The sequence below is a fragment of the Tachyglossus aculeatus genome, chromosome X3 (genome assembly GCF_015852505.1).
Source record: "Tachyglossus aculeatus isolate mTacAcu1 chromosome X3, mTacAcu1.pri, whole genome shotgun sequence".
Taxonomy (NCBI): domain Eukaryota; kingdom Metazoa; phylum Chordata; class Mammalia; order Monotremata; family Tachyglossidae; genus Tachyglossus; species Tachyglossus aculeatus.
Genome location: NC_052099.1, coordinates 20,893,040 through 20,918,244, shown reverse-complemented (window position 1 = coordinate 20,918,244; position 25,205 = coordinate 20,893,040). Strand labels below are relative to the sequence as shown.

At 40.2% G+C, this 25,205-nt stretch overlaps 1 non-coding gene across 1 annotated transcript; it reads left to right on the top strand.

The window, feature by feature from the left end:
- Window positions 1–24,862: 24,862 nt before the first annotated feature.
- Window positions 24,863–25,000, top strand: LOC119949052. The gene has a single exon (XR_005457148.1). It is a non-coding gene; the product is annotated as a small nucleolar RNA SNORA7 (small nucleolar RNA).
- The last annotated feature ends 205 nt before the right edge of the window (window positions 25,001–25,205 follow it).

Sequence of the window (25,205 nt, the reverse complement as noted above, 5' to 3'; positions counted from 1 at the left end):
AATCCCAGCTCCTCCACTTGTCTCCTGTGTGACTTTGAGAAAGTCACTTCAATTATCTGGGCCTCAGTTACTACTTCTGTAAATGGGGAGGAATACTAGGAGCCTCACTTGGGACATGGACTGTGTCCAACATTATTATCTTGTATCTATCCCCGCACTTTGTACAGTGCCTGTACAGTGTACACTTAACAAATGTCATTAAAAAAATAAGAAAAACTGTCATATTGGCCTTAATGAAATCCTATTATTTCTGCTCCTTTCCCGTTAGAACCAAAAAATCCAATAATTGTTTGATATGCCAAGAATGGAAGTAGAACTAGAACTAGGAAAAATTAAATCAAATAATAGAACTATTCAGAGTACATATTCATTCATTCATGGGAAGTTTCCATTACCATTTGTGTTTATATTGACTATAATTATTTAGTAGATTTTCTAAATTGTATTTCCAGGAGGGTTTAGGCTTTATATTTGTCATCTTTATTACAATTTAGACTTTTATTATCTGAGGGAAAAGAGATGTTGTAATGAAGATCAATTCATTGTAGAATACATTTTTCCTCCAGATTTTTGAGTGATTCTTTGAAATTTGTTTCCTCTTCCTTTTTCTCAGACATCTTACAGAGCATACAATTTGAGAGAGAGAGGCCATAAGGGATTCTTATTCCTCATGTTGTAGTTTTTGAAGTGAAGAGATTGTAGATTTGGTGGCACATGAGAGATTTTGGATAGTTCATTATGGTATTTGAATAAAGTAAGGAGCAATAAAAATAGTTTTTTGAACATCTAAAGAAAGTATTTTACTGTAAATGACATTCATGTGAAATGAAGATTTATATTATGTCAAGATATTTACATGACCCCTTTTTTCCAGACAGGTAGATGGTGACTTTTCTTCTATGTCCTAATCAATTTTCAGGGTGGATGGACTATCACTGTGTCTTGAAGTTTCCACATGATTTTATTTTGACTCAATACATAAAGGCAGATACAGTATTGCCTAGTGGAGAGTGTAAAACATATTCTTCTCTTTTATAGTTTAATGTTTTAGTTTATAATGAATTGATTATAAGAAGTAGCATGATCTAGTGGAAATAGCATGTTCCTGGGAATCAGAGGACTTGGTTCTGCCACTTGCTTGATGTTTAACTTTGGGCAAGTTACTTAATTTGTGCATCAGTTTAATCATTTAGAAAATGAGGATTAGATAATTGTTTTCCTTCCTACTTAAACTGTGAGCCCTGGGATGGATAGGAACTGTGCTGGGCATAAGTAACTTCTATCTACCCCAGCATTAGTACAGGGCAAACCCAAAGTAGGTGTTTAATAAATGACTGTACTTATCATTATCACTATTAGTTATTATTTAGCTATCACTATTAGTTATGAAGCAAGTTATGAAGAAGCAGTGTGGCTTAGTGTAAAGCTTGGAAGTTGGAGGTCATGGGCTCTAATCCCAGCTCTGCCACTTGTCAGCTGTGTGAGTTTGGGCAAGGCAACTAACTCCTCTGTGCCTCAGTTACCTCATCTGTAAAATGGGGATTAAGATTGTGCACCCCACATGGGACAACCTGGTTACCTTGTATCTACCCCAGTGCTTAGAACAGTGCTTAGCACATAGTAAGTGCTTAAAAGATGCCATCATTATTATTACTGGTATTATGAGATTGAGAACATTGTGTTGTACAGAATTATGCTAGTCAACATTTCTTTAGGGGTTTAATGTTTTTTGAGGGAAGGGACATATTGGCCATGAGGAAATCAAGGTTGTGGAATCTACAAGCTTCTTGACAGCTTAAATGTCTGCTGCATTGGTTTCCTTCAAACCAGAAAGGTTTGAAGAAGCAATAGTATAAACTATACTATACAATATAAACTTTATATAGTATAGAAGCAGTGGTATTATTTTATATACTTTAAAAGTATATAAACTATATAAAAGTATATAAACTATATGTAGTATAGAAGCAGTAGTATTATTTATGTACTTTAAAAAGAATAGTTTAAACTAAACACTGGGAATCAATCAGTGGCATTTGTTGAGCACTTATTTTGCACCGAGTCCTTAAAGATGCCCTTAAAGAAGTTGATGGATGAGATGTTGCTTTGTGACATGAATTCTATGAATTGGCTTAAAAGATGTATGATGTCTATGGAGACGGGTTATTTTCATCATAAAGATCTTGTCCTTCCTTGGGCTATCTAATTAGCCAAGAGCCTGTCCAATACACTATGACAGACCTTTTACTTCCTTTGCTCTTTAGAAAATTCCAAATGTTTTTCTTTTATTGCTCATGCAGAATAGGGAAATTAAATACCAGGGCATTTGGATGCCAGAATTTCAAGAATGTTGTGGTAGTTGTTTGTGAATTAAATGAATTCCCTTTGTGACCTTTGAGAGGACAGTTTCTGTGGAGTAAAGGGGACAGGAGCTATACTTGGCTTTACTTCACAATTTTTATATTTGGATAAGAAATCAAAGGCACCAAATAATTTGCAGTTTCCAACAATATGCCAATAACAGTAGTAATAATTATAATAGCATTATTTACTGAACACCGATTTGGTGTGATGATCTCTGTATTACGGACTTGGGCAGTACAAAATGAAGAACTGACAAGTTCTCTGTCCATATCTTACAGATATGTCATAACTGAAGTTGAATCTCCTTAGTATGATGTGACTATTTCCCGGGGGAGAACAGAACTACATAAAATCACTGAAACTTGTTGAGGATCATTATTGAGGGTGTTAAATACTGTAAAAACCCAGGACTTAATAGGGTAGACTGTAAACTCATTGTGGGCAGGGAATGTGTCTTCCAACTCTGTGGTATAGTTCTCTCCCAAGCACTTAGTATAGTGCCCTGCACCCAGTGCATGCTCGGTAATTATGATTGTTTGATAGGTTGATAGGAAGGAGTCTGGAACTGGGTCAGGAAACAGCAATTCTCAACCCAGCACTGCCACTGTCCTGCTGTGTGACCTTGGGCAAGTCATTTAACTTCTCTTGACTGCAGTGCTCATTGTGGACAGAGAATGTTTCAGTTTATGGTTATATTGTACTCTTCCAAGAACATAGAAAAGTGCTTTGCCCACAGTAAGTGCTCAATAAATACGATTGACTGACTGACTCGATGTTGTTACCTGTAAAATGAGGACAACATGTATGCTCTCCTTACCTCTTAGACTGTGAGCTCCATGTGAGACAGGGAGGGGGTTCAGTCAGGTGGCTTTGTATCTGCCTTGGCAGTTAACAAAGTGTTTTGGGCATTATTGTTAGCAATAGAGAAAACTCTTTATTTTCTTTTACACCTCTGTCGTGGCTTTGATTATTCTTAATGACGGTGGGAGAGCATTTCGTAGGAAATTTTCAAGGAAAATGAAACTGCTAATTCCAGGTCAAATGTGATCTATTTAAATTTACTGTGCCCAAGTGTTACAAAAAGGTTTGTTGATGTCAATTTTAAACTGATTTAAGTAATTCCATCTCCGGATGTCTTGCTTGAAAGGATTTTGACTCATTTTGCTAGATGGATCTCTCAATCAATCCATGGTATTTATAATGTGTTTACTGTGTGCAGAACACTGTACTAAGTGCTTTGGAGGGTACATTATAATAGAGTTGGTAGACGTAATCCCTGCCCATGAGGAACTTACAATCTTCAGGGAAAGACAGACATTAGAATAAATTGCAGATAGAGGAAATGGGAGAGTACAAGGAAATGAACATAAGGGTATTAGGGCTGCAGGAACTCTCTACCCTTGCTGGAAGAAATGGAAATGTTTCCTGACCAAGTAATCAAATTGGGGATATTTTAGCCATTTTTATCCCCTCAAAAAGAGAGTCCAGTAGCAGTAGTAAGAGAAATCATTTCCTGACGATGGGTCACACTTCTCTGGAAAAACCGAGCAGATTTCAAATGATTGTTAAGGCTTGACTGTACCTCAAAAATCATAAAAAGCAAAAGCCCTTTATAAAGTTTCAATATCTCTAACACAGGTATCACCTTAGATGACAAATTCAATTTTATTGGCAGAGGCTCAATTTCCAACTTCATAACTTAGACCATTAATCATTCAGCATTTGAGTTATTTTGACAGTAATATATGTCAGCTGCAGCTGCATTCTAGAAGGAGCTTAATTTTAACTTCAGGATGGGTTATATTAAAAATCTTCATTCTCTCTCCCTCAAAGTTTCAGAATGATGATGGTAATTGGCATGGAATTAATAAAAAAGACTAAACACATCACTAGATTTTTTTTTTCTTGTTTGGGTAGCAAATAGATCTCAGGAAATGAAACTGCATTTCAGTGGGTGAAGGTGCAGGTAACTGCATTTTTAGAGGTTGATGTCTCAGTGTAACTACTCAAGCCACAATCAGAGTGGAAACATCTTCTACTGCAAAGAAGATGGGAGAAGAATTGACAAACCAGATTGTCTTCTACTTACCCCAGTGTTCCAAACAGTGCTTGGCATATAGAAAGCACTTAAGAAACACCACAGTAATTATCATGAGATATTATTTTAATAGAGGCCAACAATATTATAAATGGCAGACACCCTGTAGAATATCTAAAGCACATTTGAACTTCCTGATAGTTGTGTCGATGACCCAAGCCACAGTTTGGCAATCTCCGATAATAATAGTAATAATAACAATAATTATGCCATTAACTGAATACTCTCCATGGGCAAAATTGCTACGCTAATCACTGGGGTAGGTAGAAGATAATTAGATTGGAATTTGTCTCTGTCCCACAAGGGGCTTACTGCTAAAGAAGGAGAGAGAACATCTTTTTTATCCTCATTTTACAGATGAGGAAATTAAGGCACAGAGAAGGTAAGGGTCCTGTCCAAGGTAAAAAAAAAAAACAAAACAAAACATGCAGGTGGCTAGGCCAAGACTAGAACCTGGGTCTCTAGAATCCCAGTTAAATGTTTGTTCCACAAGGCATTGCTGTCTCTCCAGATTATTATATTCTCTGTGAATAAGCAATTTACAAAATTGCCCAGTACATGTCTCCCATTCTTTAAGACCAGACTCAATTATATAATAATCCATGAGTAAGTGCGGTCAGCTCACCTTGAATGAGGTGGCTATGTTCTTAAAGAACCCCACATTCAGGAAAACTCATATTATAATGCAAGCATCTGGCAGATGCTGTTCAAATCATGCCCATACTGCTGCTGCCCAGCACAGGTGAATCAACTCTGTCCGATGCTTCGGCTTAAAAATTTTCCATTATGGGTAATCCCGAAGAGTGAATATCTCTCAACGGCATAACTCTAAGCTTGACTGGTGTACGCAAACTCTACTGCCATGGTAAGGCATTGATTCATATGAGAGGGAGAGAGTGGTAGTGTATGGAAGTGCAGTGGTGGGCAAGTTGGGTCGTAAGAGGAATAAGTGATTAAGCTGCGACAGCCCATAGTTTTAAGTTGGGAAGTAGTACCTGATCACATATAAGCGGCTGTTTCTGACTGTTTAAAATTCCACTGATGCCAATATTCTCTATTGGCTGTGCTGAGGAACATCTGTTGCTGTTGAAATGCTTAAAGTAAGTAACGGTCACTCATCTCTCAAGGAGAGTGTACCTGAGTCATCTCTGTGTGTGGAACCTCTGCTATAGGGTGGACTCATTTTCCCACGGAGGGGGTGGAGCAGATAGCCTTCCTCTAAGCCTCAGCCACTAGTCCTGGCTAGAGGAAGCCCTAAAGCTCCTGTGTCTAAACCATCATTTTGAGCCACTGAATGAGGTGTCTCTCGCACTCCATCACCTCGCCCCCTCCTACTTCACCTCCCTTCTCTCCTTCTACAGCCCAGCCCGCACCCTCCACTCCTCTGCCACTAACCTCCTCACTCTGCCTCATCCTCACCTGCCCTGCCATCGACCCCCGGCCCACATCCTTCCCCTGGCCTGGAATGCCCTCCCTCCACACATCTGCCAAGCTAGCTCTCTTCCTCCCTTCAAAGCTCTACTGAGGGCTCACCTACCCCAAGAGGCCTTCCCAGACTGAGCCCCCTTTTTCCTCTCCTCCTCCCCACCCCCTCAACTGCCCTACCTCGTTCCCCTCCCCACAGCACTTGTATATATTTGTGCAGATTTATTACTCTATTCATTTTACTTGTACATATTTACTATTCAATATATTTTGTTAATGATGTGCATATAGCCATAATTCCATTTGTTCTGATGATTTTGACACCTGTCAACATGTTTTGCTTTGTTGTCTGTCTCCCCCTTCTACACTCTGAGCCCGTTGTTGGGTAGGGACTGTATATGTTGCCAACCTGTACTGCCCAGGCGCTTAGTACAGTGCTCTGTGCACAGTAAACGCTCAATAAATACGATTGAATGAATGAATGAACTAAATTTTTTGTCACCCGTGCAGGGGGGTCTCGAGAATTTTCATCACTTTGTGTACAGCACAATCTCAAACCCAGTCGAACATCCACATATTAATCCTTTTGTCTTGGAGAAAGCTACACATGTACCAGATTCAGGGAAAGAAAAAATAATCAATCAGTGGTATTTATTGAGCACCTTCTGTATGCAGAGCACTCTACTAAGTCTGTTAATCGATTGGATTTAATGAGCACTTACTGTGTGCAGAGCACAGTCTAAGTGCTTGGGGGACAGTACAGTGTAACAATAAACAGACATATTCCCTGATCATAATGAGCTTACAGTCTAGAGGGGGAAGTGCTAGGGAGAGTACAGTACAACAGAGTTGGCAACTGAGTTAACAAGAGTTGATAAACTAAGAGCTATGATTTTAAAAGAATCATCATAGGAAAAGCAGAATGATAAAGTGTTCAGAAATAAAAGTCAGAGGTAATAAACTGGTTTTTCCTTTCTTACTGTTTTCCCAAATCATCTGATCCTATTAACTCAGTAGCTGGCCTCGAATATTTGAGCTAGTCACTACCACAATGTCAAAACCATAGCTCATAAAGAAATCTTTGAGAAATATCATGATGCATTTTTACTGACTCTCCATGAGGCCACAAAGGTTCAGAGGAAGAGAGCTGCTTTAGGTTAATTGTATCAACTTATCTGACTCAAAAGTATGATTAATTTAGCTCTATGATTTCCCTGAGGCCAAAGATATTCCTGGATACACAAATGCAATTCAGAGACTTATTTTTAATTGGAAACAAATTTTATAAACTGAGAGTCTCTGAGCAGTATGATCATTAAACTTGGGAGAAGTTGGAGTCTTTCCAAGTTGGAATGAGGAAGGGGACAATTTTATGATACTGGTTCAGCCCAGAGCAAACCTCAATTTAAAATTCAAAATGATACATGTCAAGCATATGGTAACTGGTTCAGAACTCTATGAAAATAGAAAGAAATGTCAAAAAAATAAGCCTATGGGAAAAACCTCATTCCAGAATCTCTTTGAAAAATAACCCCAAGCAGAAAGCATTTCAGTTTAGAAAGGAATAAAATGAAAAAAGCAGAATCAATGTATTCAGTACAGCCATTTTGGGGTTAGGGGCTTTTTGTAAGGTTTCAGGAAGTGCACAATGCTACTAGGCACTTCTGCCAACTTTTTATCTTGCAAATCTACTTGAGCTTGCTCCCTCCTTTCAGGTTTTTTCCTTTCATTTCTTCCCTTTCTCTCCTTATCTTCCTCTCCTCCCTCCACCCCTTCCAACTTGTTCACTGTCTCTTTCCATTTCTCTCTTTCTCTCATTGTTTCTCTCTTACCCTTTATTTCCCTGTCCATAGAAAATAAAAATGTGAGGGACAGGAGGACTTTTTGAACAGCAAAAATGACTCCATGAATCAGGTCAGCACACTCTATCCACCATGTGGTTCTCACTCCTTTTTTGACCAGGATTCATGAGGGAAAAACAAACAAAACAAAAACTATGTAGCAAGACCTAAATAGATCAATAGAGTTGGGTAGTGCAGAGATTTTTTTTGATGTGCACTTGGATATGATATTGTATTTCATTCTTTCATTCATTCAATTGTATTTATTGAGCACTCACTGTGTGCAGAGCAATATACTAAGCGCTTGGGCAGTACAAGTTGGCAACATATACAGACGGTCCCTACCCAACAACAGGCTCAGAGTCTAGAAGGGGGAGACAGACAACAAAACAAAACATGTGGACAGGTGTCGTCATCAGAATAAATAGAAATAAAGCTAGATGCACATCATTAACAAAATAAATAGAATAGTAAATCTGTACAAGTGAAATAGAATAATAAATCTGTACAAACATGATGTGGGGAGGGGAAGGAGGTAGGGTGGGTGGATGGGGAGGAGGAGAGGAAAAAGGGGGCTCAGTCTCTTGGCTGTGATATTGGATTTTTTTGGGCCATACTAATTAGGAAAACACGACACTTTAGGTAGTTGCCTCAGTGGCCCCACGTACTCTGGACCAAATGTGAATGAACAAATTGTCTAGATATCTGGGTTCAAAAAGTAATAAGGATAAGAATAATTAAGATATTTGCTAAGTGTTTACTATGGGCCAAATGCTGAATCGTGGTAGATACACTGCAGTAGATACAAGTTAATACAAGCACTGAGGTAGATATGAGCACTGTGGTAGATATGAGTTAATCACGTCATACAATCCCTGTTCTACAACAGCCTCACAGTCTAAATAGGAGGGATAACAGATATTTAATCCTCATCTTACAGTTGAGGAAACTGAGGCACAGAGAAGTAACTTGCCCAAGGTCACACAACAGGCAAGTGGCGGAGTGGGGATTAGAACCCAGTTCCTTTGACTCCTAGATCTATGAGCGTTCTACTATACTCTGCTGCTTCTCGTGTTGAAGAGCTTGTCAGCTTTCATTGTTCAGTTCTGGCTCCAAACAGCTTTTGGACCTAAATATTTGGATAACTGATGCCAATGTATTGTATAATGTAGGTCAAAATTATTCAGATCATGTTCTTTGAGAGGTATAGATCAGTGAACAGCGGAACACTGCTGTAGCAGCCTCATGTTCACAGAATTGATCAGTAGTGTTTATTGTGTCTCCTGTGTGCTCAACACTGTACTGAGCACCTCAGAGAATACCACAGTTAATAGACGTGATCCTTGTCGACAAGGAGCTCACCCTCTAAGATGGGGACAGTCACCAAAATAAGAGGTAAGAGAGAGATAAATCTGCCAATATCCATGGACTCTCAAGGTCTTTAAAGTAAATGAAGGTTCTGCTTTTTGAGGGGATAACTGACTAGCTTTTGCCCACAAATATGTCCCTAGTCATTTTCACCAACATTAGAGGATGTTTCAGGGCTATTGTCTATTCAGTTTATCATACGGAGTCAGTGCTTTCAGCAGATCAAATAAATGGAATGACAGGAAAAAATATACAAGCTGTTCAAGGATGTGTGAAAATGCAGATGGACACAAATTGAGTCAGTATTTTCCAAATCAGCCATGCAAAGCAAAATGTAATGCTGCAGCAGCTAAGAGGAGGGAAGATGTTAGAGGATTGTTTGTTGACACTGGTTCCTATCGTTTCTTTTTTAGTAGCTCAGCACAGCTACTGATGTTCCCTTATAAATATCCAGAAAAAGCCCAGTGGCAATCTTACAATGTAAATTTTCCTGAAGTTCATAGCTATTGGTTTATTTGGGGGAGTTTGTTCTAACGGTTCATTTATTTTGATTAACTTGATAAATTCAAAACCTCTTCTGGGGCTGCTGAAAGTTATTCTCTCATCATCTTTCGTGCCTTTGTCAGTGTTGATGTTTAGGATAGAGAAAGGTCAAAAAGAATACATAAATTTAACAAACATTCATTACAACACTAGCAGAATGTTCTGTATTTAGCAGGCACAACACAAAATCTTTGGCTGTTGTCCTGTAGTGTTCAACCTGCCTAGTGCATAGTACAGCGTATTAAGCCTTAACAAATACCGCAATTGTTATTATTGTAATTATTATTATTATCATCATTTCTACTCCCCTTACTTTGCTATGACTAAAAAGGGTTTATCCTGCATGGACCCATCCATCAATTGTATTTTTTTCTGTTGTCCTTGAATAGAATCACCTTATTGTCTTTTGGAGAAACAAAGCAAGTCAAGTCCTATAAATTTATGTTTTAGCTCTGCTTTGTCAAGGTCTGTAGACAAAGGTTTCCTACTTTCAATAAAGGAGTTTATTATTGCTTTGTTTCCCTTGACTCCAATAGTTTTCAGCCACTGCTATAAAGATCATAAAATCCTACCTGTCCCTCCAAGGCTTCTCCAGTGAATTTCTCACCACCCGGTGTAATATAAACCCAGCAGCCAGATAACTCTTGAACTTACTGATCTTCTTTATTAATAGTAAGAATAATAAGAATAATAATTGTGGTATTTAAGTGCTACATGTCACGCACTGTACTAACAGCTGGGTGGACACAAGCAAATCATGTTGGACACAGTCTTTGTCCCATGTGGGGCTCACAGACTCAATCCTCATTTTACAGATGAGGTAGTTGAGTCACAGAGAAGTGACTTGCCCAAGGTCATGAGGCAGACAAGCTGTGGAGCAGGGAATAGAATCGATTACCCCCAGGCCCGTGCTCTATCCGCTACAATATGCTGCAACTTCTTTATACTAATCCTAACAGCACTCATGAATATGTCTATTCTATTGTTCATTCCATTATTTAGCTCACTCCTGAACATGTAGTTCCATTTGTCTTTGCCATTAGACTATAAAGCTCCTTGTGGGAAGGGGAAATGCAGCTTATTTATTTTGTTCTTCTCAAACACCTAGTTCAATTCCCTACACTGAGTCAGTGCCTAATAAATACTTATTTATTATACTAAAAAGGGATATTGAGTGGGCTCCAAACTTGTTGTTTGGTTCTGTTTGCTCATGTGGCATTTTCTGGGTGGATGCATCAGAAGGTAACTGAGAGCCTCTCTTGCTCTTTCTGAGCATAATTCAATTCATGGATGCTAGAGATTGCTTGTCATAAATGAGAAATGACAGCAAGAAGTTTGAACTGGTGAATAAGGGAGAGAAAGTGAATCATTGGCTGGGTCTCAAGGGGACCACTGTGATAACTATTTTTGTTAATAGAGCTATAGTTGGTTCCGGGGACAAGTGTATGTTTTTCATCCTGTTCTGTTTTTGAAGACAAATCTGATGATGCCTTTTAATATTTCACCCAACTTTCCATCATTCATGATTTTTAAATCCTCATTTTTTTCTTTTGCAAGGCAAAAAGAAAACTTGTAACATAATTTTTATTTTTACACTTTTTTCCCAGTTTCCATTTGATCCATTTTTCTTCTATGGACCGTTGAATTATTCAAAAATTGGATTGTTTTAATGAGTAAATAATTTTAAAGAAATCCTGGTCAAAAAGGATGAATCACTTAAAGGATCTTTAGATGATGAGTAGCTCATCCAGTTTTTGCTCCTTTACAAAGCAGTAGCCATAGCAACAGGCTGGTGATACTCTGAAAGGGACTGTTTTGCCCTCCTAGTGTTTGCTTTGCCCTGGGACTGGCAGCAGTGTGGTTTAGGCTTGGGGAAGAGCCAGGAAGAATGGCCTTCTGGACTCATTTCTCCCAGGGCTCCAGGTCACCCGGGGCAAACTGATGCTTGAGCCCAGCCCTTCTGCTGTGGTGGTTGAAGTGGAACAGAGAAGAAGTGTTGCATAGTGAAAACAGCACAAGGCTGGGAGACAAAGAACCTGGGATCTAATCCCAGCTCTGCCACTTGTGTGCTGTGAGACCTTGGTCAAGTCACAATACTTCTCAGTACCCCAGTTTCTTCACCTGTAAAAATGGGGATTCAGTGCCTCTCTGTTCTTCCCATTCATGCATTCAATCATATGTATTGAGTGCTTTCTGTGTGCTTTGCACTGTACTAAGTGCTTGACAGAGTAAAATACAACATTAAACAGACACATTCCCTGCCCACAACGAGCTCATACTGCCACTTTAACTGTGAGTCCAAGTGGACAGGGATTTTGTCTGACCTGATTAACTTGTATCTACCCCAGGTTCCGCCACATGTCTGCTGTGTGTCCTTGGCAAGTCACTTAATGTCTCTGTTACTCAGTTACCTCATCTGTAAAATGGGATTGAAACTGTGATTCCCCACCTGGGACAGGGACTGTGTCTAGCTCTATTCACTTGTATCCACCTCAGTGCTTAGTTCAGTGCTTGGCACATCATGAGTGCTTATCAAATACCACAATTACTACACCAGGGCTTAGAATGCTTGACCACAGTAAGCTCTTGACAAATATAATAAAAATAATCATAAGCAGAGAGAGAAGATGAGGCTAGGGTAAAGAAGTGGAAGTTACAAGATAGAGGCCTGCAGGTGATTCCTATTACATGGATAATTAGCTTAATAGCCAAATTTGCTTAAGTTAAATAGACTTAATTGCTCCCTCATCTCCATGATACATTAGCATGGCTTAATTTGGAAAGAAGAAAAAAAACAAAAACAAAAAAAGATCCCTCTTCTGGTGTTCCTTTCCCGAGGACAGAAAGAGACATATAGATCAGGGATCACAGCTACCAACTCTATTGTATTGTACTCTCCCAGGCACTTAGTACAGTGAACACAGTCAATGCTCAATAAATACCATCGATTGATTGACTGAACATGGCACCTGGATTCCAAATGCAATTTACATAATCAATTCAACGGAAAGAATCTGACATCCCCTGATAATTCACATTATTATTTGAGAATCCTTTGAAAAGCCAGCCAGACATAAAGGTATCCAAATGACTGCCTTTCCTACAGTTAACAAACTAATTTTCCAATTATGACATTTAATAGCCTTGACCACTTTGATGCTTTGACCTTTGACTTGCCTCCAGCGATACTTTTGATATTTTACTGACAGATTAAAATGGCACGTTTCTTTTTTGAATTTAACATTAAAACTGAATGTCAGATGTGTTTATCGGTTATCTCTTTCAATAGAAATGAGAGCGATAGCAACATGAATTTGGGAGAGGATGGAATAATATATCTTTGACCATACAGGAGGGTGGGAGCCTATGTTTCCCAGGCTTCCCAAATGCTGGAGACCTCATGAGTGGAGCAGGGAGAGTTTTGGGGATGTTCAGGGAGACAGAAGGCCAGTGTTCTTTTTGTCACCACCCATTACCAGTAGGAGCATCACTCTGGGCTTTGGAAGCAGAAGATGAGCAGGATCCATTCTATCCTGGAATTATCCAGTTTGGGAAAAGGAGCATCATAGCAGAGTAAACGGGTCAAATATTTACTTAATAAAACTGATAAGAAAAGAAATTGAGGCTGTGGGGGGGGACCCAAAAAGTTCACAATTTGAGAAATTGCAAAAGATCAAAAGAAACATATTTTTTCTCATTAATCTAGGAACTCTGAAAAGAGTAATGAGTGATGCCTTGAAGAATAGGTCATAAAAGAATATATTTGACACCAAGGCACAATGAGAGGCAATTTAAATGTTCCAAGGAAAATTTGTAAAAGATGAAATGTTTTGAACCAAACTTTATTGTGTCTTAAAACTAAAATGTACCTTCACTCTCCAGGTGAGGAGGAAAAGACCCTTGAAACAGGTCATTTTAAAGGTACTGAGGAACACCACTTATTTTTTTAAATAGTATTTGTTAAGGATTTACTATGTGCCAGGCACTGTACTAAGCATTGGGTTAGAAAAAGCTAATTAGGTTGGACACAGCCCCTGTCTCACATGGGCCTCAGACTTAATCCCAATTTCACAGATGAGGTAACTGAGACACCAAAGTTAAGTGATTTACCCAAGGTCACATGGCATACAGTGATGGAACTGGGATTAGAACCCAAGTCCTTCTGACTCCAGGGCCCAATATTGTGAACTGCCTTCAAACTGTCAAATAGCTCACACATCAGAGTAGACAGTAGAGTTGTAGATCGTTCTGAGCCTAAATCACGATAAGTGGGGAGTGAATCATGCGTAAGCATGTAGTGCAACGTTCCTCAATCAAATGAAGTATCAGTCAATCGTATTTATTGAGCACTTATTCTGCGGAGAACACTGTGCAAAGTGCTACTAAGTGCTTGGGAGAATATAGTAGAGTTGACATGCTTCTCACCTTCAAGGATTTCATGATCTAGCAGGGTGGATAAACCTTGAAATTATTTAAGGTATGAGGAGGCAACCCTGTTGAAAGATGTAAGCTCCTTCTGTAGACTCTAAGCTCCTTGTGGGCAGGGTATATGTCTACCAACTCAGTTGTATCATACAAATCAATCAGTGGTATTTACTGAGTGCTTACAATGTGCAGGTTACTGCACTAAGAACTTGGGTGAGTAAAATACAACAGAATTGGTAGCTACGTTCTTTGCCTATGAGAAGCTTCCAGTCTAGAGGGAGAGGCAAACATTAATATACAATAATAAATTACAGATATGTCTCAAGTGCCGTGTGCCTGATAGTTTGTTGAATATCAAGTGCTTAAAGGGTACAGTTCCAAGTGCGTAGATGACCCAGAAGTAAGAGAGAATCGGGGGAAAGAGGGCTTAATTGGGGAGGCCTCTTGGTGTAAGCTTATGGGCAGGGAATGTGTCCGCTAATTATGTTGTATTGTACTCTCCCAAGTGCTTAGTACAGTGCTCTGGAAAGAATAGGTGCTCAATAAATACAATAGCTTGTGGAGACATGACTTTAATATGACTTTGGAGGGGAAGAGTGGTGGTCTGACATAATGGAAGGGGAGGGAGGATGTGGGAAAAGGGGTTGGTGTGATTGATGGGATCAAGGCACAGTGAACAAGCTGGGACTAGAGAAGTGTGAGGGCTGTGCTGTAGTAGGAGATCAGTGAGGTAAGGTAGAAGGAGGAAAGCTGGTTTCTTTAAAGCAGATGGTTAGGAGTTTCTGTTTGATGTGGAGGTTGATGGGCAACCACTGGAGTTTCTTTAGGAGATGTGGACTGAATTATTTTTTAGAAAAGTGATAGGGGCAGCAGACTCGAATATGGGGGAGACAGTCAACAATATCAAATAAATGAATTATGGATACGTATGAAAGTGCTTTGGGGCTAAGGATGGGGTGAATACCAGATACTTAAAGGGTACAGACCCAAGGCAACTTAGAAGGTAGAAATGGTTGGCAAAAGGGAGCCTAATAGAGGAAAAGTTCTTGGAAACTCTCTAAAGCACTTAGTACAGTGGTCTGCACACATTAAGTACTCAATAAGTACCATTGATAGATTGTTTGATGTACCTAAATTCTGAGGGTGCTGGGGTGGGGAGAGAAGCAGTGTGGTTTAGTGGATAGAACATGGGCCTGGAATCAGAAGGATCTAGGTTCCAATTCTGGCTCTGCCATTTGTCTGCACTGTGACCTTGGGCAAGTCACCTCACTTCTCTGTGCCTCAGTTCCTTCATCTGTAAAATGGAGATTAAAACCATGAGTTTAAACCATGAGCCCTATGTGGGACAGGGACTGTGTCCAACCCGATTAAGCTTTATCTACCCCAGAGCTTAGAACAGTGCCAGGCACATAGTAAGGACTTACAAATACCATAGTAATTATTGTTTATTAATTAGAGGATGAAGACTCAGATGCCTAGGTGATTCAGTTAAGGGGATATAGGGTGGGGAAATAAGAGATTAGTCAGGGAAGGGTTAGAGATCGGAGAGAGTGATCCCACTCTTTCTAGGATTTATTTTTCTAGGGCTAATGGATTTCATGTCTTAGACTATAAATTACAAAATTTCAATCCATGAGACAATCATGGCCTATGAACAGCAGCACGCCTAGTGGAAAGAGCATGTGCCTGAGAGCCAGAGAAACTGAGTTCAAATCCTGGCTCTGCACTTATCTGCTGCATAATCTAGGGCAAGTCACTCCTCTGTGCTTGTTACCTCTTCTATAAAATGGAAAATAAATCCTTCTCCCTCTGACTTAGACTGTGAACTCTTTATGGGACAGGGACTGAGTCCAACCTGATTAACTTGAATCTACCCCAGCATTTAGAACAGTGCTTCAAACATAGTACGTACTTAAATACAATTTAAAGAAAAATTCCAATTGGAGTAAAAAGAATAATGATAAAAAGGACTACATCAATTCAGAAAATCAAATCATTGCAACAGAGCCATATCAAAGAGATGACCCCTGCGAACAGGATCAATGCCTGTGGTCCTGATATGGAATGCCTGGTGCCAGCTATATTTTGGGGTGTAGCAACTTGGCTGCACTCATTTCTTGACTCCCATTAGCTTTTATTATTGTCTGAAAGGGTTATTCTCCTATTGTGTATCAGATATTGATTCAAAAGAACCCTGTGCCATTTAGAGCATGATTCATGAAATTCAATCGAAGTAAAATTTGTTAAATTATGAAACACATCTCATTTACTGCCTCGGGGAGAAATTAACAAATATAAAGCACAGTGGGATTGCAGCTCATTGCAAAATAGCTCTATTTATAAAAGGATAGAATGTGGATTGCATGGTGAGTTAAAGTTCAAACTTCCAAAGTGATTTAACTTTCCGAATTTGACTACTTTCATTTAAAACCGGGTCATAAACATTTCACTTTGAGCCTTTAAATGCCAACTGTAATTTGCCATTCCTCTGGTGTCTAGGTTACTTATGCTTAGAACTGTCAGCTGCATCAACTCATTTTGGGTAGCTAGGTTATTCCATATGTTACATTTTCAATCGATTTACTGAGGACTTATTGTGTACAGAGTGGGTTCATTTGTAGACCGCTTTTATTTTCCACACACTCCCATATTACTTGTCACAATTTGTTCTCACAGTATTCCTGTGAGGTAGGGGAAGACAAGAATTATGAGCCCCATTTAACAGGTGAGGAAACCAAGGCCCTGAGAAGTTGTGACATCAGTCAGTTGGTCAATTGTATTTATTGGCTTACTGTGTGCAAAACAATGTCCTAAGTGCTTGGGAGAGTACAGTGCAACAATAAACAGACACACTCCCTGCTTACAATGAGCTTACAGTCTAGAGGGGACATGCTTAAGGTTACCCAGAAGGCCAGAGGCAGAGCTAGGACCAGCTGACCTGAGATCTTAACTTCTCTGTCTCCCAAACCCAAGCTCTTTCCACTATGGGGTATCTGGGTTCTTATTCAAATCTACCCCTATTGCCTACCCTTGCCCAGGACTGATCTCTGATCTCCCATCCTCGTGTCTCTCTCCACTTCAATCCATACTTCATGCTGCTGCCCGGATTATCTTTGTCCAGAAACGCTCTGGGCATATTACTCCCCTCCTCAAAAACCTCCAATGGCTACCGATCAATCTGCGCATCAGGCAGAAACTCCTCACCCTGGGCTTCAAGGCTGTCCATCACCTCTCCCCCTCCTACCTCACCTCCCTTCTCTCCTTCTACTGCCCAGCCCGCACCCTCCGCTCCTCCGCTGCTAATCTCCTCACCGTACCTCGTTCTCGTCTGTCCCGCCATCGTCCCCCAGCCTACGTCATCCCCCGGGCCTGGAATGCCCTCCCTCTGCCCATCCGCCAAGCTAGCTCTCTACCTCCCTTCAAGGCCCTGCTGAGAGCTCACCTCCTCCAGGAGGCCTTCCCAGACTGAGCCCTTTCCTTCCTCTCCCCCTCTTCCCCTCTCCATCCCCCCATCCTACCTCCTTCCCTTCCCCACAGCACCTGTATATATGTATATATGGTTGTACATATTTATTACTCTATTTATTTATTTATTTATTTATTTATTTTACTTGTACATATCTATCCTATTTATTTTATTTTGTTGGTATGTTTGGTTTTGTTCTCTGTCTCCCCCTTTTAGACTGTGAGCCCACTGTTGGGTAGGGACTGTCTCTATGTGTTGCCAATTTGTACTTCCCAAGCGCTTAGTACGGTGCTCTGCACATAGTAAGCGCTCAATAAATACGATTGATGATGATGATGATGAATGGAAGTCAGCAGTTCTAGATTCGAAGCCTGGCTCTGCATCTCACCTGGTGGGTGTTCTTGGGCAAGTCACTCCATTTCTTTGAGCCTCGGTTTCCTCACCTGTGAGGTGGGATTATATACCCATCCTCCCTTTTCCCTGGACTCTGAGCCCATGGTGGTTTGGGGAGTATGTCCAATATACTTATCTTGTATTTACCCCAGTGCATAGCTCAGTGCTTGGCATATAGCACTTAATAAATACTATGAATATTGCTATTATTGTTACTATTATTATGCTACTCTTCCACATAACCACTAAACAGTTAGTACCATTCATCTGATTCAAAGCTAGAGTAGACAGTGTAGCTCTACATTTAGCACAAAGTCCAGGAGGAAAGTGTCTCCTAACAGCTCTCTTTCTCTCATTTAACCCACAAATTCAATCTGTCACCAAATCCTGTCAGTAATACCCTCACAACATTGCTAAAATCCACCTTTTCCTCTGCATCCAAATAGCTGACACAAGCATTTATCCTATCCTGTCTTGACTTCTGCATCTGTCTCTTTGCTGATTTCTCCCTCCTATGTCTCCCCACTCCAGTCCACACTTCAATCTCCGGCCATGGATCATTTTTCTTAAAAAAAAAGAAAAATTCAGTTCATTTTCCCCCACTCTTCAAGAACCTCCAGCAGTTGCCTATTCAAATCAACCTCTAACAGAAACTCCTTGGAGAAGCAGCTTGGCTTAGTGGAAAGAGCACAGGCTTGGAAGTCAGAAGACGTAGGTTCTAATTCTGACTCTGCCACTTGTCTGCTGTGTGACCTTGGGCAAGTCACTTAACTTCTTTGTGCCTCAATTATCTAATCTGTACAATGGGGATTAAGACTGTGAGCCCCACGTGGGACAACCTGATTACCTTGTATCTATCCTAGTGCTTAGAACAGTGCTTGGCACATAGTAAGTGCTTAACAAACACCATCATTTTATTATTACTTTATATTATTAGCTTATATTATTAGCTTTATAGCACTCAACTAGTTCGCCCCCTCTAGATCTTCTCACTGTGGCCTAGCCCTCACACTCTGCTCCTCTAGTGCTATCTTACTCCCTATGTCCCGATCTTGTCTGTCTCATCACCGTCCCCTTTTTCATGCCCTTCCTCTGGTTAGGAATTGCTGGTTCTGACTAATCTTCCATTACTTCAGCCTGGCTAATTTCTTAGAACCTCAAACATGCCACCACTTCCCAGACATATTTTCAAGGAAAAATAAATTTGTTTTCATTTTCTAGTTTTCAAGGTCTTACTGTTAAAGAATATTCCTACCCATAGTTTTTTAAAAGAAAAGAAATGCACATCTCCCTTTATATTTTTGTCAATTGGATGAATTAATTTTTAAAAATGGAAAGAAAAATTACTTGAGGACAAATGGTCGGGTTTTGAAAGTTAATGACATTTACCTACCCATCTCAGTGACCATTATGGTAACTTTTGGAGTATTTCCTTACACAGTTGCTATGCTGACTTTTATAAGAACTGGTTCTGATAACCTAAATTCTTGCAAAGTTCCTTATGGAGACTCAATTTGGGCTGATGCCAAAGGAAACCTATTCTACTGATGGATGTAACACCACAAGCCCATTTCTTAAAAAAGGATTGTGAAGGAAAAGCTATTGAAACTAAAGCAGTACATTTTGCTGCCATAAAATTTCAATATTACATTCTTTGGCTTGTAGCGGGTATATGGGGTCAGATAGTAATATATTCTGTGTGATTGTAAAAGCATTTTATGCACCTGTAGACTAACACATTCAAAAAGTAATTCAGATTGAGGACTTCAGACACTCCTGGATTTCATATTAAAAGTGACTCACAAAATGTTTAGGCATCATAATCTTGAATTTTGGCATCACAGGTGAAGTGACTTTTGGGGTCATTCTCATTTGCCTGGTGAGAGGTTTAAACCATTCTTTTGGTATCTCAGAAGTGATTCAGAAGAGCAGTGTTCATAAGATAGACACTTTGATTCTCAATTATTTGATGTATATACCCTTCTTTCTAAATCAATCCAGGGTGGGTTATATTGGCTTTTCCATACTAACACATTGCTTTAGAGCTCTAGGAATTATTGGACAGGGTTGTCTTTATTTAATGTTTTCCTATATGACTTGCAAATAACCTCTTGTGCATTGGACTTCATGGTGTGGATTAATAACTTTTTACTGGTTTATTTTCTTAAAGCTAAACTAGGCTTTATGCCTTCATACTTGCCAACTGAAATGATTGAGATAAAAGTTTTGCCACAACTATTTGAATCAAAATAATCTATTTTTCCAAACACACAACATTTTAGTTATTCTTTCAAGTACATTTGAAAGAAGTACAGGAGAAGGAGCGTACCTCAGTGGAAAGAGCACGGGCTTTGGAGTCAGAGGTCATGGGTTCGAATCCCGACTCCGCCACTTGTCAGCTGTGTGACTTTGGGCAAGTCACTTCACTTCTCTGGGCCTCAGTTCCCTCATCTGTAAAATGGGGATGAAGACTGTGAGCCCCCTGTGGGACAACCTGATTGCCTTGTAACCTCCCCAGCGCTTAGAACAGTGCTTTGCATGTAGTAAGTGCTTAATAAATGCTATCATTATTATTATTATTATTACATTTCATTTTGCTGTGGGTTCCTGGTTGTCAGTCTTCTGGAATCAAAATGTGCTCCCATTAGGGAAGTGGGTTCCAAAAATACTTGATAAATTCATTAGGAAATGGGAAAAAACACACAACTAAAACTCTCATGAGGTTGGGAAGGCTATTTTAAACAGTCACTGGCTTGATGTCGCCTGTTTATCCGCAGTCTGTAATTTCAGAGTGTACTTTTATGCCCTTAATCAAATAGAAAAAAAATGAAATAAAAATCTCCTTTTGCTAGTAATGATTTTTTCTTTCTTCCCTCAGAATCACTGCCTTTTTGCCATTAGTGGGGAAGAAAGTAAAAATATCATTTCTAATGTTCATCTTCTTCTGCTAGTGATGTTCATCACTGTCAACCACTCACAAAACTCAAATTGGTTCCTATCAAATCAAGAACCCAGAGCCCTCTAATGGAAAGAAATTTTATATGTTTCACTGAGAAAAATGCTCACATTAAGGGAAATTTCAATGGTTCATGAAAAATCATCCCACAAGACATAGCTGAAATCCATAGAATTCCAACTCTGAATCTTTCAGGTTCTCAGGAGTGATTATTAGGTATTAACAGAAGAAGCTATCTGTGGTTTTATTTTGCCTATATATAGCTTTCGATATGCCATCCTCAGTATGCTATGATTCTGGCTATTCCTCATTGAACAGTGAATTCCTTTATGTTAATTCCATTTTCTACTGGATTGTCTTATTCCAATAAAGTATTGTTTAACTGGGACAGGTATAAAAATAAAGCCTTGTCTTGCCATTCAGAAGAAACAAATAGATAGCTGTTAGCTATGGAATTTATTAAGCACTATTTGGGAATTATTTCCCTAAGCTCTGGTATAGATGGATAATTAGGTTGATTATAGTCCCTGTCCCACATGGAGCTCACTGTGAACTATCCTGTCAACTGATAATAATAATAATAATAATAATAATGGTATTTATTAAACACTATGTGCAAAGCACTGTTCTAAGCACTGGAGATCAACAACAATGGAGATGGCCCAGGGTAACTAGAGAAAAAAAAATGAGACCATCAGGAGAGTGACTTGGAAACCCAGTATAATCAATCAATCATATTTACTGAGCGCTTACTGTATGCAGAGCACTGTACTAAGTGCTTGGGAAGTACAAGTTGGCAACATATAGAGATGGTCCCTACCCAACAGCGGGCTCACAGTCTAGAAGGGGAAGACAGACAACAAAACAAAGCATATTAACAAAATAAAATATGTAGAATAATAAATATGTACAAGTAAAATAGTCATTAATATGTACATACATATATACAGGTGCTGTGGGGAGAGGAAGGAGGTAAGGCGGGGGGTATGGGGAGGGGGAGGAGGGGGAGAGGAAGAAGGGGGCTCAGTGTGGGAAGGCCTCCTGGAGGAGGTGAGCTCTCAGTAGGGCCTTGAAGGGAGGAAGAGAGCTAGCTTGGCGGATGTGTGAAGGGAGGACATTCCAGGCCAGGGGGAGGACGTGGGCTGGGGGTCGACGGTGGGACAGGTGAGAACGAGGCACGGTGAGGAGGTTAGCAGCAGAGGATGGAGGGTGTGGACTGGGCTGTAGAAGTAAAGAAGGGAGGTGAGGTAGGAGGGGGCGAGGTGATGGACAGCCTTGAAGCCCAGGGTGAGGAGTTTCTGTCTGATGCGCAGATTGATTGGTAGCCACTGGAGATTTTTGAGGAGTGGAGTAACATGCCCAGAGCGTTTCTGCACAAAGATGATCCGGGCAGCAGCATGAAGTATAGATTGAAGTGGGGAGAGACAGGAGGATGGGAGATCAGAGAGGAGGCTGATGCAGTAATCCAGTCGGGATAGGATGAGAGATTGAACCAGCAGGATAGCGGTTTGGATGGAGAGGAAAGGGCGGATCTTGGTGATGTTGTGGAGGGGAGATCGGCAGGTTTTGGTGACGGATTGGATGTGAGGGGTGAACGAGAGAGAGGAGTCGAGGATGACCAAGATTGCGGGCTTGTGAGATGGGAAGGATGGTAGTGCCATCAACAGTGATGGGAAAGTCAAGGTGAGAGCAGGGTTTGGGAGGGAAGATAAGGAGTTCAGTCTTGGACACGTTGAGTTTATAGGTGCCAGGCAGCCATCCAGATGGTGATGTCCTGAAGGCAGGAGGAGACACGAGCCTGAAGGGAGGGAGAGAGAGCAGGGGCAGAGGTGTAGATCTGGGTGTCATCAGTGTAGAGATGATAGTTGAAGCCGTGGGAGTGAATGAGTTCACCAAGGGAGTGAGTGTAGATAGAGAACAGAAGGGTGGAAAGAGCACGGGCATCGGAGCCAGCACCTGGGTTCTCACTTGCTTGGTATTTGGCCTTGGACAAGTCCCTTAATTTATCTGGGCCTCAACTATAAAATGGGGATGCAATACCTGTTCTCCCTCCTAGTTACACTGTGAGCTCCATGTGGGACAGAGATTATGTCCATCCTGATTAATTTGTATCTTCCCCATCACTTAGAACAATGCCTGACACACAAGTGCTTAAATACAGCAATAATGATGATGAAATAATAACAATAAAGGGGTTTTGCATACTTCAGGACAATGTTGACCACCTTTGACCACCTTAGAGAAGCACCATGGTTTAGTGGAAAGGCTTGGGAGTCAGAGATTGTGGGTTCTAATCCCGGCTCCACCACTAGTCAGCTGTGTGACTTTGGGCAAGTCACTTAACTTCCCTGTGCCTCAGTTATCTCATCTGTAAAATGAGGATTAAGAGGGACAATCTGAGAACCTTATCCATCCCAGTTTAGAACAGTGCTTGGCACATAGTACGTGCTTAACAAATACCATCATTGCCTGTTTACTTCTACCTGTTTTGTTTTGTTGTCTGTCTCCCCCCTTATAGACTGTGAGTCCATTGTTAGGTAGGGATTGTCTATATTTGTTGCTTAATTGCACTTTCTAAGTGCTTAGTACAGTGATCTGCACACAGTAAGCTCTCAATAAATATGGTTGGATGAAATACCAGTGAGTAAGCACAAAATGCTATTATCCCAATCCCAGAAAACTCCCCAAGCCATTACAGTGGAAGGTCTGAAATAACCCTTTCAATCTTGCAGAAAAGATCTTATGTCTATGCACAGTTTGCAAGTTTGGCATTAAGGTTAAACACCCAGGGGAATAATTGCACTTTATAACCTTGCTTGAGGTCAATGGAAACAGCCATGTTGTTAAAGAATCCTGTTTAACAAATGTCACTGTTTCCTCCATGACATTTTTCTCATCTATTAATGAGCAAATCCTAGTAACAGACCCAAACAATCATTTCCCCATTAGTTTAATTAATTTCCAAGCACAGTTAGATGTCTGGAGTGTTATATTAAGGTGTAGCAGAGTGTACAGAGCATCATTAGGGGTAATAATGTTTTATGGCAAGAATGCTGCCATCTAAGCAGATTACATTTTTGTAAACATTACTACGTAGGGTTGAGCATTTCAGTCTATATTGTTTTTTATTTACTTCAATAGCCCATAATAAATAGTTTACACTTAATGAAATTCATTTAGGACAGAAAGAGTTAAAGTTTAAAAATAGAAAAATAGTCCAGGTGTTCCTACTTTGAAAACGTTTATGTCAAATTATTTTATACTAAATTACAATGTCTTCACCATATTAAATAGCCTTGTCTGGTAAAAATGTAAATTATGCCCAGACATAAAAACCCATTAAATTCTCCCTGATGTGGTGTTGAAGCCACTGATTTATGTTTGAAGACTGATTAATTGATTGAATACAACTTCAAAGATAACTCTTAAAATTAAGAGGTATTTGGGAATTGTGAAAGCTGAGTAGGTTTTGTTTCTTGAGAAAAGAATGGGGAACATAACACTGCCAGTGGTACAAGGGCTATGAATTGGACCCTCTAGGAATTGCATCACTCAATCAATGTTATTTCTTGAGTGCTTACTGTGTGCAGAGCACTTTACTAAGCACTTAGGAGCATTCAATACAACAGAGTCAGTCAGTAGACCGGGTCCTTGTCTACAGAGAAGCAGCGTGGCTCAGTGGAAAGAGCACAGGCTTTGAAGTCAGAGGTCATGGGTTCGAATCCCACTCCACCACATATCTGCTGTGTGACCTTGGGTAAGTCACTTAACTTCTCTGAGCCTTAGCTACCTCATCTGTAAAATGGGGATTAAGACTGTTACCCCGACATGGGACAACCTGATCACCTTGTATCCCCCCCCCCCAGCGCTTAGCACAGTGCTTTGCACATAGTAAGTGCTTAACAAATTTCATCATTAAATTAAAGTAATTACAGCGAGGTTATATCTTTAATGTATTTGTTTATGTACATCAGTGACTGTCTCCCCTCTCAGGGTCGCACCTGTAGAGTTTCCAGTACTCTACCAGTCTCGACTATGGGAGGGAGAGTCGAGCAGAGCCATACCCATTCCATTCCTAGCTTGGCCAGTGGCTAGCCAGTGGAAGGCAATCTGCTGCAAGTCAAAACTCAGCTATGCTGGGTAGCAGTGGCATGGGAGAGAGTCGAGGGAAGAGACCCATGTTTGCTGCACAGGAGGAGACACTGGTAAACCATTTCTATATTTTTTATCAAGAAAATTCTATGGATACACTACCAGAATGATTGCAGATGGAAGTGGGGCTTTCTGGCAGAGACGTGTCCATGGCATCGCTATGGGTCCGAGATG